Source organism: Anser cygnoides, chromosome 6, assembly GCF_040182565.1.
Source record: "Anser cygnoides isolate HZ-2024a breed goose chromosome 6, Taihu_goose_T2T_genome, whole genome shotgun sequence".
In the NCBI taxonomy this organism is placed as follows: domain Eukaryota; kingdom Metazoa; phylum Chordata; class Aves; order Anseriformes; family Anatidae; genus Anser; species Anser cygnoides.
Genome location: NC_089878.1, coordinates 512,384 through 527,713, shown reverse-complemented (window position 1 = coordinate 527,713; position 15,330 = coordinate 512,384).

Here is a 15,330-nt window from a genome sequence, read left to right as displayed (position 1 = left end):
TTCCTTTGTTTTGCTTTGCTTTGTATTCCTGCCACGGCTTTGCTTTACCTTCTCTGCTCTGCTTTGCTTTTCCTACCCCTGCTGTGCTTTGCCTTGCCTCAAACTGCTTTCGTTACTTTGCTCTACGTTTCCTGGCACTGCTGGGACTTTCCTTGTTCGAGTTTGCACTGCTTTGCTTTGCCTTGCTCTGCGTTGCCTTTCCTGGCCATGCTTTTTCAGGCCATGCTTTCCTTTGTTTTCCTTTGCTTCGTATTCTTGGCACCTCTTGGTTTTACCTTCTCTGCTCTGCTTTGCTTTTCCTACCCCTGCTGTGCTTTGCCTTGCCTCAAACTGCTTTCTTTACTTTGCTCTACGTTTCCTGGCACTGCTGGGACTTTCCTTGTACGAGTTTGCACTGCTTCGCTTTGCCTTGCTCTGCGTTGCCTTTCCGGGCCATGCTTTTTCAGGCCATGCTTTCCTTTGTTTTGCTTTGCTTTGTATTCCTGGCACTGCTTTGCTTTTCCTTCTCTACGTTGCTTTCTTTTCCTACCCCTGCTGTGCTTTGCCTTGCCTCCTCAAACTGCTTTCTTTCTTTTGCTCTACATTTCCTGGCACTGCTTTGCTTTTCCTTGTGCTACTTTCCTTTGCTTTGCTCTGCCTTGCACTGCTTTGCCTTTCCTGGACACGCTTTACTTTGCTTTTCCTGGCCCTGCTTTGCTTGTCGGTTTTTTTTGCCTTTTATTTTATTTTATTTTATTTTTTTTACTTTAGATACATATTCATTGCATTGCTTTGTTTTATTTTTGGACCTTTTGGCTTTGGTTTTCCTCGCCGCGCTTTGCTTTTCCTGGCCATGCTTTTTCAGGCCACGCTTTCCTTTGTCTTGCTTCGCTTTGTATTCCTGGCACCTCTTGGTTTTACTTTCTCTGCTCTGCTTGTCCTACCCCTGCTGTGCTTTGCCTTGCCTCAAACTGCTTTCGTTACTTTGCTCTACGTTTCCTGGCCCTGCTGGGACTTTGCTTGTACAAGTTTGCACTGCTTTGCTTTGCCTTGCACTGCTTTGCCTCCACTGGCCATGTTTTCTTTTGCTTTTTCAGGCCACGCTTTCCTTTGTCTTGCTTCGCTTCGCTTTGTATTCCTGGCACCTCTAGGCTTTACTTTCTCTGCTCTGCTGTGCCTTGCCTCCAACTGCTTTCTTTACTTTGCTCTACGTTTCCTGGCACTGCTGGGACTTTCCTTGTACGAGTTTGCACTGCTTTGCTTTGCCTTGCTCTGCGTTGCCTTTCCTGGCCATGTTTTTTCAGGCCATGCTTTCCTTTGTTTTGCTTCGCTTTGTATTCCTGCCACGGCTTTGCTTTACCTTCTCTGCTCTGCTTTGCTTTTCCTACCCCTGCTGTGGTTTGCCTCGCCTCAATTTCTTTCTTTCCTTTGCTCTACCTTTCCTGGCCCTGCTTTGTTTTTCCTTGTGCTACTTTCCTTTGCTTTGCTCTGCCTTGCACTGCTTTGCCTTTCCTGGACACGCTTTACTTTGCTTTTCCTGGCCCTGCTTTGCTTGGTCTTTTTTTTCGTTTGTTTTTTTTTGTTTGTTTTTTTGTTTGTTTTATTTTAATATAGATACATATGCATTGCATTGCTTTGTTTTATTTTTGGACCTTTTTGCTTTGGTCTTCCTGGCCGCGCTTTGCTTTTCCTGGCCATGCTTTTTCAGGCCATGCTTTCCTTTGTCTTGCTTCGCTTCGCTTTGTATTCCTGGCACCTCTTGGTTTTACTTTCTCTGCTCTGCTTTGCCTTGCCTCCAACTGCTTTCGTTACTTTGCTCTACGTTTCCTGGCACTGCTGGGACTTTCCTTGTACGAGTTTGCACTGCTTTGCTTTGCCTTGCTCTGCGTTGCCTTTCCTGGCCATGCTTTTTCAGGCCATGCTTTCCTTTGTTTTGCTTCGCTTTGTATTCCTGCCACGGCTTTGCTTTACCTTCTCTGCTCTGCTTTGCTTTTCCTACCCCTGCTGTGCTTTGCCTCGCCTCAAACTGCTTTCGTTACTTTGCTCTACCTTTCCTGGCACTGCTGGGACTTTCCTTGTACAAGTTTGCACTGCTTTGCTTTGCCTTACTCTGCGTTGCCTTTCCTGGCCATGCTTTTTCAGGCCATGCTTTCCTTTGTTTTCCTTTGCTTCGTATGCCTGGCACCTCTTGGTTTTACTTTCTCTGCTCTGCTTTGCTTTTCCTACCCCTGCTGTGCTTTGCCTCGCCTCCAACTGCTTTCGTTACTTTGCTCTACGTTTCCTGGCACTGCTGGGGCTTTCCTTGTGCCAGTTTGCACTGCTTTCCTTTGCCTTGCTCTGCGTTGCCTTTCCTGGCCATGCTTTTTCAGGCCATGCTTTCCTTTGTTTTCCTTTGCTTCATATTCCTGCCACGGCTTTCCTTTACCTTCTCTGCTCTGCTTTGCTTTTCCTACCCCTGCTGTGCTTTGCCTCGCCTCAAACTGCTTTCGTTACTTTGCTCTACCTTTCCTGGCACTGCTGGGACTTTCCTTGTACCAGTTTACACTGCTTTGCTTTGCCTTGCTCTGCTTTGCCTTTCCTGGCCATGCTTTTTCAGGCCATGCTTTCCTTTGTTTTCCTTTGCTTCGTATTCCTGGCGCCTCTTGGTTTTACCTTCTATGCTCTGCTTTGCTTTTCCTACCCCTGCTGTGCTTTGCCTTGCCTCCTCAAACCGCTTTCGTTACTTTGCTCTACCTTTCCTGGCACTGCTGGGACTTTCCTTGTACAAGTTTGCACTGCTTTGCTTTGCCTTGCTCGGCTTTCCTCTTCATTTCTCTGCTCTCCTGTGCTGCGCTAGGCTTCCTTTGCAGACCGTCCCGACGATTTTGCCGATGAGGCTATCGGTATATTTCGGAACGCATAAACCCTCAGACACACAGCTGGGCCTCCCCGCAGCCCGGACACTGTCCCCTCGCAACTCGAGGGTGGGGGCAGGAGGCCCAGCCACCCGACACGGTCAGTTCTGTGGCCCCAGCCGTGTGTCCTGCCGCTAGGCGGGCCCCACTGCTATTCGTCTGGGGACGGCGTTGGGTGAGGTTTTGAACGACGATCAGTAAATATATGATTCCCACAACTACATTGGATGGAAGGCAACAATAAATAAAATAAATAAAATAAGTAAATAAATAAATGCAAATAAAAAATAATAAATAATTTTTTAATAAAATAATAAAATAAATAAAATAATAAAATAAATAAAATAAATAAATAAATAAATGCAAATAAATGCAAATAAAAAAATAAATAAATGCAGGGAAAAACGAAAAGAAAAAAGAAAAAAAAAAAAAAGGTAAAGCAAGACATGGTTCTTGCCCACTGTCACGGCGGACTATGAGGGTTCAGGGAGGCCGGGGAGCAGGCGAGCAGGGTACAGCCACCATCCGAGTCTGGCCGCCAGCTCTACCCGGCATGAGGGCCCTGCGGTCTTTGCCCCGCAGACACTGGGAACCGGCAGGAGGGCTGGCCGCCAGCTCCTTATATTTGCTTCGCTTCTCTTTCTTTTTCCTTGCTCTGCTTTGCTTTCCTCTGCTCTGCTCTTCCGGGCACACTTTTGGTTTTCCTTCTCTGCTTTCCTCTGCTGTTCCTGCCCCTGCTTTGCTTTGCTTTGCTTTGCCTCAGATTGCTTTGCTTTGCTTTGTTTGCTTTGTCTTTCCTGGCAATGCTTTGCTTTTCCTCGTGCTACTTCACTTTGCTTTGCTTTGCTTTGTCTTGCTCTGCTTTGCCTCCACTGGCCATGTTTTCTTTTGTTTTTCAGGCCACGCTTTCCTTTGTTTTGCTTTGCTTTGTATTCCTGCCACGGCTTTGCTTTACCTTCTCTGCTCTGCTTTGCTTTTCCTACCCCTGCTGTGCTTTGCCTCGCCTCAAACTGCTTTCTTTACTTTGCTCTACGTTTCCTGGCACTGCTGAGACTTTCCTTGTACCAGTTTGCACTGCTTTGCTTTGCCTTGCTCTGGGTTGCCTTTCCGGGCCATGCTTTTTCAGGCCACGCTTTCCTTTGTTTTGCTTCGCTTTGTATTCCTGCCACGGCTTTGCTTTACCTTCTCTGCTCTGCTTTGCTTTTCCTACGCCTGCTGTGCTTTGCCTTGCCTCCTCTAACTGCTTTCTTTCTTTTGCTCTACATTTCCTGGTACTGCTTTGCTTCTCCTTGTGCTACTTTCCTTTGCTTTGCTCTGCCTTGCACTGCTTTGCCTTTCCTGGACACGCTTTACTTTGCTTTTCCTGGCCCTGCTTTGCTTGGTCTTTTTTTTGCATTTTTTTTGTTTGTTTGTTTGTTTTTTTAATATAGTTACACATTCATTGCATTGCTTTGTTTTATTTTTGGACCTCTTTGCTTTGGTTTTCCTGGCCGCGCTTTGCTTTGCCTGGCCCTGCTTGTCATTTCTTTTCCTTATGCCGCATTCTTTTCCCTAGCAGGGCTTTGCTTTGCCTTGCTCGGCTTTGCCTCCACTGGCCATGTTTTCTTTTGCTTTTCAGGCCACGCTTTCCTTTGTTTTGCTTGGCTTTGTATTCCTGCCACGGCTTTGCTTTACCTTCTCTGCTCCGCTTTGCTTTTCGTACCCCTGCTCTGCTTTGCCTTGCCTCCAACTGCTTTCTTTACTTTGCTCTACGTTTCCTGGCACTGCTGGGACATTCCTTGTACAAGTTTGCACTGCTTTGCTTTGCCTTGCTCTGCGTTGCCTTTCCTGGCCATGCTTTTTCCGGCCACGCTTTCCTTTGTCTTGCTTCGCTTCGTATTCCTGGCACCTCTTGGTTTTACCTTCTCTGCTCTGCTCTGCTTGTCCTACCGCTGATGTGCTTTGCGTTGCCTCAAACTGTTTTCTTTACGTTGCTCTACGTTTCCTGGCCCTGCTGGGACTTTCCTTGTACGAGTTTGCACTGCTTTGCTTTGCCTTGCTCTGCGTTGCCTTTCCTGGCCATGCTTTTTCGGGCCACGCTTTCCTTTGTCTTGCTTCGCTTTGTATTCCTGGCGCCTCTTGGTTTTACTTTCTCTGCTCTGCTTTTCCTACCCCTGCTGTGCTTTGCCTTGCCTCAAACTGCTTTCGTTACTTTGCTCTACGTTTCCTGGCCCTGCTGGGACTTTGCTTGTACAAGTTTGCACTGCTTTGCTTTGCCTTGCACTGCTTTGCCTCCACTGGCCATGTTTTCTTTTGCTTTTTCAGGCCACGCTTTCCTTTGTCTTGCTTCGCTTCGCTTTGTATTCCTGGCACCTCTAGGCTTTACTTTCTCTGCTCTGCTTTGCCTTGCCTCCAACTGCTTTCTTTACTTTGCTCTACGTTTCCTGGCCCTGCTGGGACTTTCCTTGTACCAGTTTGCACTGCTTTGCTTTGCCTTGCTCTGCTTTCCTCTTCATTTCTCTGCTCTCCTGTGCTGCGCTAGGCTTCCTTTGCAGACTGTCCCGACAATTTTGCCGATGAGGCGATCGGTATATTTCGGAACGCATAAACCCTCAGACACACAGCTGGGCCTCCCCGCAGCCCGGACACTGTCCCCTCGCAACTCGAGGGTGGGGGCAGCAGGCCCGGCCACCCGACATGGTCAGTTCTGTGGCCCCAGCCGTGTGGCCTGCCGCTAGGCGGGCCCCACTGCTATTCGTCTGGGGACGGCGTTGGGTGAGGTTTTCAACGACGGTAAGTAACTACATGATTCCCACAACTACATTGGATGGAAGCCAACAATAAATAAATAAATAAATAAATAAAGATAAAACCAGGTAAAGCAAGACATGGTTCTTGCCCGCTGTCACGGCGGACTATGAGGTGTCAGGGAGGCCGGGGAGCGGGCGAGCAGGGTACAGCCACCGTCCGAGTCTGGCCGCCAGCTCTACCCGGCATGAGGGCCTTGCGGTCTTTGCCCCGCAGACACTGGGAACCGGCAGGAGGGCTGGCCGCCAGCTCCTTACATTTGCTTCGCTTCTCTTTCTTTTTCCTTGCTCTGCTTTGCTTTGCTCTGCTCTGCTCTTCCGGGCACACTTTTGGTTTTCCTTCTCTACTTTCCTCTGCTGTTCCTGCCCCTGCTGTGCTTTGCCTCAGATTGCTTTGCTTTGCTTTGTTTGCTTTGTCTTTCCTGGCAATGCTTTGCTTTTCCTCGTGCTACTTCACTTTGCTTTGCTTTGCTTTGCCTTGCTCTGCTTTGCCTCCACTGGCCATGTTTTCTTTTGTTTTTCAGGCCACGCTTTCCTTTGTTTTGCTTTGCTTTGTATTCCTGCCACGGCTTTGCTTTACCTTCTCTGCTCTGCTTTGCTTTTCCTACCCCTGCTGTGCTTTGCCTCGCCTCAAACTGCTTTCTTTACTTTGCTCTACGTTTCCTGGCACTGCTGAGACTTTCCTTGTACCAGTTTGCACTGCTTTGCTTTGCCTTGCTCTGGGTTGCCTTTCCAGGCCATGCTTTTTCAGGCCACGCTTTCCTTTGTTTTGCTTCGCTTTGTATTCCTGCCACGGCTTTGCTTTACCTTCTCTGCTCTGCTTTGCTTTTCCTACGCCTGCTGTGCTTTGCCTTGCCTCCTCTAACTGCTTTCTTTCTTTTGCTCTACATTTCCTGGTACTGCTTTGCTTTTCCTTGTGCTACTTTCCTTTGCTTTGCTCTGCCTTGCACTGCTTTGCCTTTCCTGGACACGCTTTACTTTGCTTTTCCTGGCCCTGCTTTGCTTGGTCTTTTTTTTGCATTTTTTTTGTTTGTTTGTTTGTTTTTTTAATATAGTTACACATTCATTGCATTGCTTTGTTTTATTTTTGGACCTCTTTGCTTTGGTTTTCCTGGCCGCGCTTTGCTTTGCCTGGCCCTGCTTGTCATTTCTTTTCCTTATGCCGCATTCTTTTCCCTAGCAGGGCTTTGCTTTGCCTTGCTCGGCTTTGCCTCCACTGGCCATGTTTTCTTTTGCTTTTCAGGCCACGCTTTCCTTTGTTTTGCTTTGCCTTGTATTCCTGCCACGGCTTTGCTTTACCTTCTCTGCTCCGCTTTGCTTTTCCTACCCCTGCTCTGCTTTGCCTTGCCTCCAACTGCTTTCTTTACTTTGCTCTACGTTTCCTGGCACTGCTGGGACATTCCTTGTACAAGTTTGCACTGCTTTGCTTTGCCTTGCTCTGCGTTGCCTTTCCTGGCCATGCTTTTTCGGGCCACGCTTTCCTTTGTCTTGCTTCGCTTCGTATTCCTGGCACCTCTTGGTTTTACTTTCCCTGCTCTGCTCTGCTTTTCCTACCCCTGCTGTGCTTTGCCTTGCCTCAAACTGCTTTCGTTACTTTGCTCTACCTTTCCTGGCCCTGCTGGGACTTTGCTTGTACAAGTTTGCACTGCTTTGCTTTGCCTTGCACTGCTTTGCCTCCACTGGCCATGTTTTCTTTTGCTTTTTCAGGCCACGCTTTCCTTTGTCTTGCTTCGCTTCGCTTTGTATTCCTGGCACCTCTAGGCTTTACTTTCTCTGCTCTGCTTTGCCTTGCCTCCAACTGCTTTCTTTACTTTGCTCTACGTTTCCTGGCACTGCTGGGACTTTCCTTGTACCAGTTTGCACTGCTTTGCTTTGCCTTGCTCTGCTTTGCCTTTCCTGGCCGTGCTTTTTCCGGCCACGCTTTCCTTTGTTTTGCTTTGCTTTTTATTCCAGGCACCTCTTGGTTTTACTTTCTCTGCTCTGCTCTGTTTTTCCTACCCCTGCTGTGCTTTGCCTTGCCTCCTCAAACTGCTTTCTTTCTTTTGCTCTACATTTCCTGGCCCTGCTTTGTTTTTCCTTGTGCTACTTTCCTTTGCTTTGCTCTGCCTTGCACTGCTTTGCCTTTCCTGGACACGCTTTACTTTGCTTTTCCTGGCCCTGCTTTGCTTGGTCTTTTTTTTGCGTTTGTTTTTTTTGTTTGTTTGTTTGTTTGTTTTATTTTAATATAGATACATATGCATTGCATTGCTTTGTTTTATTTTTGGACCTTTTTGCTTTGGTCTTCCTGGCCGCGCTTTGCTTTTCCTGGCCATGCTTTTTCAGGCCATGCTTTGCTTTGTCTTGCTTCGCTTCGCTTTGTATTCCTGGCACCTCTTGGTTTTACTTTCTCTGCTCTGCTTTGCCTTGCCTCCAACTGCTTTCGTTACTTTGCTCTACGTTTCCTGGCACTGCTGGGACTTTCCTTGTACGAGTTTGCACTGCTTTGCTTTGCCTTGCTCTGCGTTGCCTTTCCTGGCCATGCTTTTTCAGGCCATGCTTTCCTTTGTTTTGCTTCGCTTTGTATTCCTGCCACGGCTTTGCTTTACCTTCTCTGCTCTGCTTTGCTTTTCCTACCCCTGCTGTGCTTTGCCTCGCCTCAAACTGCTTTCGTTACTTTGCTCTACCTTTCCTGGCACTGCTGGGACTTTCCTTGTTCGAGTTTGCACTGCTTTGCTTTGCCTTGCTCTGCGTTGCCTTTCCTGGCCATGCTTTTTCAGGCCATGCTTTCCTTTGTTTTCCTTTGCTTCGTATGCCTGGCACCTCTTGGTTTTACTTTCTCTGCTCTGCTTTGCTTTTCCTACCCCTGCTGTGCTTTGCCTCGCCTCCAACTGCTTTCGTTACTTTGCTCTACGTTTCCTGGCACTGCTGGGGCTTTCCTTGTGCCAGTTTGCACTGCTTTCCTTTGCCTTGCTCTGCGTTGCCTTTCCTGGCCATGCTTTTTCAGGCCATGCTTTCCTTTGTTTTCCTTTGCTTCATATTCCTGCCACGGCTTTCCTTTACCTTCTCTGCTCTGCTTTGCTTTTCCTACCCCTGCTGTGCTTTGCCTTGCCTCAAACTGCTTTCGTTACTTTGCTCTACCTTTCCTGGCACTGCTGGGACTTTCCTTGTACCAGTTTACACTGCTTTGCTTTGCCTTGCTCTGCTTTGCCTTTCCTGGCCATGCTTTTTCAGGCCATGCTTTCCTTTGTTTTCCTTTGCTTCGTATTCCTGGCGCCTCTTGGTTTTACCTTCTATGCTCTGCTTTGCTTTTCCTACCCCTGCTGTGCTTTGCCTTGCCTCCTCAAACCGCTTTCGTTACTTTGCTCTACCTTTCCTGGCACTGCTGGGACTTTCCTTGTACAAGTTTGCACTGCTTTGCTTTGCCTTGCTCGGCTTTCCTCTTCATTGCTCTGCTCTCCTGTGCTGCGCTAGGCTTCCTTTGCAGACGGTCCCGACGATTTTGCCGATGAGGCGATCGGTATATTTAGGACCGCATAAACCCTCAGGCACACAGCTGGGCCTCCCCGCAGCCCGGACACTGTCCCCTCGCAACTCGAGGGTGGGGGCAGCAGGCCTGGCCACCCGACATGGTCAGTTCTGTGGCCCCAGGCGTGTGGCCTGCCGCTAGGCGGTCCCCACAGCTACCCTTCCGGGGACGGTGTTGGGTGAGGTTTTCAACGACGATAAGTACAGTGGAAGAAAGGCAACAATAAATCAATCAATCAATCAATAAATAAGTAAATATAAACCCAGGTAAAGCAAGACATGGTTCTTGCCCAGTGCCACGGCGGACTATGAGGTGTCAAGGAGGCCAGGGAGCGGGCGAGCAGGGTACAGCCACCGTCCGAGTCTGGCCGCCAGCTCTACCCGGCATGAGGGCCCTGCGGTCTTTGCCCCGCAGACACTGGGAACCGGCAGGAGGGCTGGCCGCCAGCTCCTTACATTTGCTTCGCTTCTCTTTCTTTTTCCTTGCTCTGCTTTGCTTTGCTCTGCTCTTCAGGGCACAGTTTTGCTTTTCCTTCTCTGCTTTCCTCTGCTGTTCCTGCCCCTGCTTTGCTTTGCTTTGCCTCAGATTGCTTTGCTTTGCTTTGTTTGCTTTGTCTTTCCTGGCAACGCTTTGCTTTTCCTCGTGCTACTTTGCTTTGCTTTGCTTTGCCTTGCTCTGCTTTGCCTCCACTGGCCATGTGTTCTTTTGCTTTTTCAGGCCACACTTTCTTTTGTCGTGCTTTGCTTCGCTTCCTGTTCCTGGCACCTCTTGGTTTTACTGTCTCTGCTCTGCTTTGCCTTGCCTCAAACTGCTTTCTTTACTTTGCTATACGTTTCCTGGCACTGCTGGGACTTTCCTTGTACAAGTTTGCACTGCTTCGCTTTGCACTGCTTCGCTTTGCCTTGCTCTGCGTTGCCTTTCCTGACCATGCTTTTTCAGGCCGTGCTTTCCTTTGGTTTGCTTTGCTTTGTATTCCTGCCATGGCTTTGCTTTACTTTCTCTGCTCTGCTTTTCTTTGCTCTGCCGTGCACTGCTTTGCCTTTCCTGGACATGCTTTACTTTGCTTTTCCTGGCCCTGCTTTCCTTGGGTTTTTTTGTCCTTTTTTTTTTTTTTTTTTTTATAGGTACATATTCATTGCATTGCTTTGTTTTATTTTTGGACCTTTTTTGCTTTGCTTTTCTGTCCGCGCTTTGCTTTTTGAATATCCCACGCAGGTGACTGGGTGCTCTGGGGAGATCTTTGGCTGCCTCAGCAAATTGCTTGTGCAGCACGGGGAGGTGCTTTTGCGTACCAAGGATGTGATGGGTGTACCAGAGTGATGCTTGGGGATCCTGGGTATCTACCTCTCCTACCCCAGGGACAAGTTAGGGTACTCCACAGAGGTCTCTGCATGCTTCACAGAGGTGCTTTTTGAACGACCGAGATGCTGAAAGAACTTTCTTGGGAGCTCTGGACGGATGCCAAAGTACCTTGGGATGTGCTTGGGTTCCCTGGGGAGATGTTTCAATAATGCTGCAGTGGGGTGCCTGAGTGCTGTGGGGAGATGCGTGGGTTCTCCAGGAAGATGCTTGCGTTCTCGGGGGGTTATGCTTGTGTGCCTCAGGGAAATAGCCGTGTTCCTGGGGAAATGCTTTGCTGCTGCTGGGGAATCGTAGAATCATAGAATAGCCCGAGTTGGAAGGGACCCATAAGGATGATCAAGTCCAACCCCGGCACCGCACAGGTCTACCCAAAATGCTTGGGTCCTTAAAAGGGTCATGTTTGGATGCCCTACAATGATGCTTGGGTGCTCCAGAGAGATGCCTGGCTGAGCCAGGCAGAACCTTGTGAGCTCAGGGTGATGTTGGGATCTCCTGGAAGGTGCTGGAATGCTCTTGGATGATGCCTCACAGGTAGAATGTAGTGCTTAGGTGTCCTGGGGAGATGCTTGTCTACTCCAACACAAGGCTTGTGTGCCCTGGGGAAAATCTCGGTGATTTCAAGAGGTGCTTATGTTCCTTGGCGAGAGGTTTGGGTGTCGTGGAGAGTGCTCCAGGAAGATGCTTGTATTCCCAAGGGAGACTGGTTCTTTCCCTAGGGAGGTTCATGTCTTCTCTAGGGAGGTGCCTGAATGCTCCTTGGACATGCTCATGTACTCTGGGGAGCTGCTTGGGTACTCCTAGTACAATATGGTTGGGTGCTCTGGGGAGATGCTTGGGTGCTCCCAAGATGGGGAATGGTCTGGGGAATGTTTGGCTGCACCTTAGAGCACAAAAATCTATCCCCTAATCACACAAAGCTCTGCCCCAGGCACCCAAGCATCTCCCTGCAGCACAGAAGCACCTCCCTGCAATACCCAAGCACCTCATTGCACCTCACACAGGAACCTTCCCACCACAGTCCTACATCTGACTGGAGAACCCAAGCATCTCCCCAGGGCACCAAAACACCACCTGGGGCACACAAACATCCCACTGGACATGGGAAGCACCTCCCTTGGCACCCAAGAGCTTCTGAGGGCTGCACAAGTACCTACCAGGGTCATTCAAGTATGTCCCCGTGCTCATGCACGCACCCCCCCAGGGGACACAGATACCAAAGAGCAGGAACTAAGCATCTCCCCACAGCACTCCAGCATCTCCCTGGAGCCAAGCATCACACAAAAAGCACCCAACCATCTCCCTGGAGCACCCAAAATCCTCCCTGGAGAAACACAGCTTTACCCTGGATCAAACTAGCCTCTCCCTTGGGCACACAACCACATCTCCTAGGGTACACAAGCATCCCCAAATAGCACTCAAGCATTTCTCTGGAGCCACCAAGAAACAGCCAGGATCACCAATCCATCTTCCTGAGACATCCAAAAAAATCTCTGCATCACCCAGCTGTCTTCTTGGAGAAACCAAGCATCTCCCTGCACACCCAGGGAGTATCTGGACACAGCAGCTAAGAAGCCTGGGGAGCACCCAGATTCTTCTTGCCATAGCCAAGAACTTCCATCGAGCAAGAAAGCAGCTCCTGAGTCCCGCGGGCACCTTCTCAGGCACCCAGGCATCATCTCTGCACTGGGATGAGCACACAAGCATCTCCTCCCCACATTGGTTCCTGGACCATTCAGGCTCGCACTGCACTTCAGCCCCTGCTCCATCGCGCACTCACCTCCCTGTCCTGCCCTGCTCTGCCCTCTGCTGCCTGCTGCCAGGGGCTTCCATCCCGACTGGGGCCTGCCTGCAACCAGGGGCCTTTTATCCTGACTGGGCTGCCATGTCACGGCCCCACTGTGACGCCTGGATGACACAGCCACCGCTGCCCATTGTGACACCTGGGTGACACAGCCACCGCTGCCCTCCTGCCTACTGGGACACCACTCAGTATCTATTTCCTCGGACTCACAGGTTTGTCAGTGACAGTTAAATTTAAGATAATTTATCAGATTCACCCCCAGAAAAAAAATATTTCTGGCAACTTCCGTAAACCTCAACAAGATAACAAATGCCAAATCATTCTTGAAGTTTTAGTCTGAAGTGTTGGTGTTTATATTTCTTTGTGTTTTTCTTGTCAGTGTTTAGCATGCTTTTCCTTTCTTGTTCAAGTTTGAAGTTACACACATATGCTTTCCTCTTTCTCTAGCTTGGAAAGTTCTCTTCTAAAAAGATCTTCTATTTCTAGCTGCTTTCTCTACTCTTCTGTTAAGAATCCTCATGGTTCATGTCTTGTCCTTGTCTCTATGTTTGCTTGGTCAGCTCTGTGTCTCAGCACTTGTGCTTATTACCATAGAATTGTCAAATCCTTTAGGCTGGAAAAGAGCTCTGAGGTCATCAAGTCCAAGCGCTAACCCAGCCCTGCCAAGTCTACCACTAAACCACGTCCCCAAGCACCACATCTACACGTCTTTTGCAGAGCTGCAGGGACGGTGATTCAACTCCTTCCCTGGGCAGCCTCTTCCAAGGACTCACAATCCTTTCAGGGAAGAATTTTTTCCTCATATCCACCCCATGCCTTCCTGGGTGAAACTTGAGGCCAATTCCTCTTCTCCTGTTGCTTGCTGCTTGGGAGAAAGACCAACCCCCACGCTGCTACAACCTCTAAGAGGGAGTTGTGGAGAACAATAAGGTCTTGTGGAGTAATTGCTTAAAGTGACTAGGAAAATTAAACTAACATTCACATTTTAAAGAAACTGTAGAGCATTGAGGAGGCTTTCAGGGTATGCTATAGCAGCATTACCTGAGTGTTCCCTAGGCTTCCACCCTTACATGTTACCGCACTGGGGGAACCTGGTGTGCTGACTGTAAGGAACAGCACGGAGCATGGATTAGCATGGATTATAACCGCTCTTGCAAGTGACCTTCTTTTAAGCACAACAGTTTAAATGATCAGGTTACAGAGAAAACCCTTTCACTGCAAAATAGATTCAATAAAGACTTGTGGCTTACCAGTTTCATTTCAAAACCCAAGTTGTTGGGTTTGATGGAAAAATGGTTGGTTTGGATGGTAAAAAGGTCGTCGGTTTTGATGGTAGGTTTAGTCTGAGTATTGAAGGCTTCCATCAGTAAGCTCTGCATCTGAAAGACAAAGGGAAGAAATGTCATTCCCTGTTGTGATACTCAACATGGAACTGTCTGGCTCAGTGGTTTTCTTTCTAAAGAGAGAAGTCACAACCCTGCACATGGCTTGATCTGCTCTCTGACTACAGGGCTGAACTGACTGTTGAAGGCAGCTTCCAAAGCCCTCCCATTAAACTGACTGCATTTCAGTTCCGTGCTAAAATTGGTCAACTGTACAGAATATTAGGACAAAGCTACCTGCTTTGATAGCAAACGGTAGACCTTAGGTAAGTTACATTCATTTGAAGGTTTGACTGGACGGCATCCTTGTTTTACTAGTGATCTTGTGGTCAAGCTGACCAAATCCTAGCCACAGAACAGAAGCGTTCAGAAACTGGCTAGAGAGAGCACTTAGGAATGCAGGAATTTAACTGCTTTAACGCTGCTCTTTCTCTCACGTATCTGGAATTTCCTTAAACCACAAATTATCACCAGCTATCCTTGTTAATTTATTCAAAGTAACATGAGTCCAGGTGAAAAGGCACACTCTAACAAGTCCTCAGTTGTTCCTAGTCTGCTCCTAGCTTACTTGAGAGGTTCAATACAGTTAAAAATAAATAAATAAATAAATAACCTGCTGAAGTAGCCTGAAGTAGTGGAAAACTCGGAAAATGTCCCAAGCCCTACACACCCTCCAGTTGTAATCAATGCTGCAGATGATGATGAAGATGATGATGGTGAGCATGGTTTGGTTCTTGGAAGGAATTTGTGCTGTAAATGATTGTGTAAGTCTTTGGTTCTTGGAAGGAATTTGTGCTGTAAATCAATGTATAAATCACAGATGACCTGAGGTCTGACTAGCGATAGGGCAGGCAGTCTGGTCAGGTCACTGGTGGCTTTGTCTGGCAATCAGTGGACAGAACCTGAAATGTTGGAGGAAAGCTTAGAACCCCTCTTGGCTTTAGCTGGTCTGTTGTGTAAAGCTCTATGTGAAACTAGGAAGGAAATTCCTTTTTTTTTGTCTGAAGAGTAATATGTTGTGTAGTAGTTAAAGCTGCAGAGAGAATCTAGAGTCCTAGATGTTTTGTCCTAGGGTAGTCTACTTACGAGTTCATCAGGTCAGTGTAGCTGTATCAAAAAAAAAAAAAAAAAAAAAGCTTTTTTATAGGAACCATGGACTGAAGTGTCATTGCATGAGCTACATAATCACAAACAATCTGGCCTATGCATAACTGAATAGATTTTTCCCCTTCAGACCAGCTTTCTGCGGAAGGAGAAGAAACTAAAACTCCCGTCCAGCAACCAGCTGAGGAAGGCCAAAATGGATTACGGATGATTTCCACTCGGAAAGCCAGTGCTACTACTGCTAAACAAGGTATTCCAGCACCTGTAGTAGGATAAATCGGAAGGAGAACTTGACAATTAACTCAAAAGCAATGTGGCGTAGAAACACAACAGAATGTAGGGGTGCTGAATGGACTCGGTTATTTCCATGATCTCATTTCTCCCTGATACCATCATGTGCCCATTGGGTCAGAAAGTTGAACTCCTTTTCTTTCCTTTTGGAGAACAAAACAGGGTCACAGCATGGAGTTTAAATGGCTGCACGTGCAGCCTGGCAACCACTGTTGAAAGCCATATC